The following is a 2,680-nucleotide window of genomic DNA, read 5'->3' on the forward strand; positions in this document are numbered from 1 at the left end:
TGGAGAACCTTTTTTTTGTGCTTCATGGGATACATCCAAACTCTCGTCGAGTAGTCATCAATAAAGGTGACAAACCACCTCTTTCCTCCCAATGAGACATTCTTCATGGGACCCCATACATCAGTATGAACATAATCCAAAATGTCATTTGTTTGGTGTATAGCAGTACCAAACTTCACATTTTTTTTGTTTACCAAATATACAATGTTCACAGAAATCAATTTTACCAGTTGTGGCATCCCTAACGACTCCTCGGTTCACCAATATCTGAAGCGCCTTCTCACCAGCATGCCCAAGTCTCATGTGCCATAATTTCGATATGTCTTGTTCTTTCGAACTTGCCACGGCAGCATGCCCAATTATTGTGGTTCCGTTGAGGTAGTATATGCTACCTCTTCTAGTTCCTTTAATTGCCACCAAAGCTCCACGAGCTACTTTCAAATTCCCTCCTTCCAAAATGATGCGATAACACTTGCATCCAAAACGTCAAGGGAAATCAAATTTTTCTTCAAGTCAGGGACATATCTCACATTATTGAGTTTTCGTATAACCCCATCAAAAATCTTGATTTATACTGAGCCGATTCCTATCATCTTGCAATTACTATCATTGCCCATATAGACAACTCCACCAATGAACTCTTTGAAGTCCAAAAACATCTCTCTGTTGGGACACATATGATAGGAGCACCCAGAATCAAGAATTCATTCACTGGTTTGGCTTACTGATAAAGAGATCGTCAAGGCATTATCTGTATTAGTATCGTCATCTCTAACCACATTGGAATTCGACCCCTTCTCTTTTAAGATCGGGCAATCTTTCTTCCAATGGCCTTTCTGTCGACAATATGCACTCATTTTTATCAAGTTTTCTCCAATTATCATATCTACCTCTCGACTTTGATCGGGACGTTCCACGTTCGCTCTTTTTCCAAGTAGAAGTTCTTCTACGAGCAGTGAGAACATTTGTGCTAGAGTCTTGATATGTCTCCTTTTCCTTCTTTCGCACCTCATTATTCATTCAGGCATTTGAAACATCTTCAAAAACAAGACTAGTGAGTCCATGTAGTAGGGTGGTTACTAAAAACTCGTAGGATCCCGGCAAAGAATTCAACAGCAACGTCTTGTCTTCGTCATTAATTGTAACATCTAGAGTGAGCAAATCAGTGATGATTTTGTTAAAGTCATCCAAATGCTTAGCCATTGAGATGCCTTTCTTGCAGTCAAAACGGAAGAGTTTCTTCTTCAAATAGATTTTATTTTCCACACTCTTCTTCATATATTTCGCCTCAAGCTTGTCCCATAGTTCTTTCGTCATGGTAACCTTCATAAATGGATATTTCTGATCTTTGCCAAGACAGGATCGAATAATTCCACAAGTTTGTCGATTTAATTTCGTCCATTCAGCGTCTGTCATGTCTTCAAGAATCTCCTCTTGGAGAGAAGCATCAAGATCTTGCATGACCAGCAAATCGCTAACTTCGCCTCGCAAAACACCAAAATTATTGGTTCCATCAAATTTCTCTACTTCGAGATTGGAACTCAACAATCTCAATCTACGCTGTGATTTAATTCCAAATGATTCTGCCATTTGCAATAATTAATCTGGATGTAACTAAAAAACACCATTCTTGAAAATTGATTTTCAAGAAAATGAGCACGTCTAGTGGTCGATGAGGCCAAAACTTTCACAATACCACAATCTGGCTCTGATACCACTTGTTGTGCACTGAAAGCGGAACAAAGGTGCTCACAACACCAATGAACGAAATTACACAAGGAGACACCAAAGATATTTTTTGATATGAAGTTCTCTTTTATTAATTCTAAGCATGACATATTATATAGCTTTTACAATCATGTTGAACCTAAAAGTATCATCAGAAAGAACTTAAAATCCCTAAGAATAATAGGACTAATCAATCCTAAAGAATACGACTTTACAACATATACATGTATGAAGGATTTATGGCAGGGGCAGTGAAAGCTATCTATGCCATCAATCGGCTTTTACAAGACTATAGAGAATAAATGGCTTTTATTCTTAGATAAAAAAATTTTAAATTCAAAAATATATTTTAAACCCTTCTAAAAATTAAAGATTACTTTTAAAATCTTTTTGAAAGTTTAAGTGTATTTTTTTAAAAAGTATTAACAATTTTTATCCGTATTTTTTTAAATTTAAGAATATTTTTAAAACTTTTTTTAAAATTTAAAGTTGATTTTAAAACTTTTGAAAGTTTTAAAAATATTTTTTCAAAACAAAATGTAAAATTTAAAAATATTTTCTATATTTAATCTATTGTTTAATCATATTTAGCCTCAATATTTTTTATTAGCTTATTGACAACTAAGCCAAGGTAGCCCTATGTTTTTTTTAATTAAATGTTGTTGAAAATATAAAATAATTAAAAATCTTATTCTAAAATTATTGTAGTATTGAATATTGAAATTGTTTTTTTTTTTTTTCAGACGTGTTAAATCTTTTAAAAAGACAATTTTAACCTTTAAATATAATTCCTCTTAGACCTATTTCTTCCTTCATTTTAAAATAAAAATACCATATCCTTTCATTAAAAAAAATATATATTCCTAATATATATGGAAAAAACAAATGGGCCAATTGTGGGCCCAATTTTTTTTTTTTTTTTTTTTTTTTTTTTTTTTTTTTTTTTTTTTTT

The sequence above is a fragment of the Cucurbita pepo genome, chromosome LG19 (genome assembly GCF_002806865.2).
Source record: "Cucurbita pepo subsp. pepo cultivar mu-cu-16 chromosome LG19, ASM280686v2, whole genome shotgun sequence".
Lineage (NCBI taxonomy): Eukaryota > Viridiplantae > Streptophyta > Magnoliopsida > Cucurbitales > Cucurbitaceae > Cucurbita > Cucurbita pepo.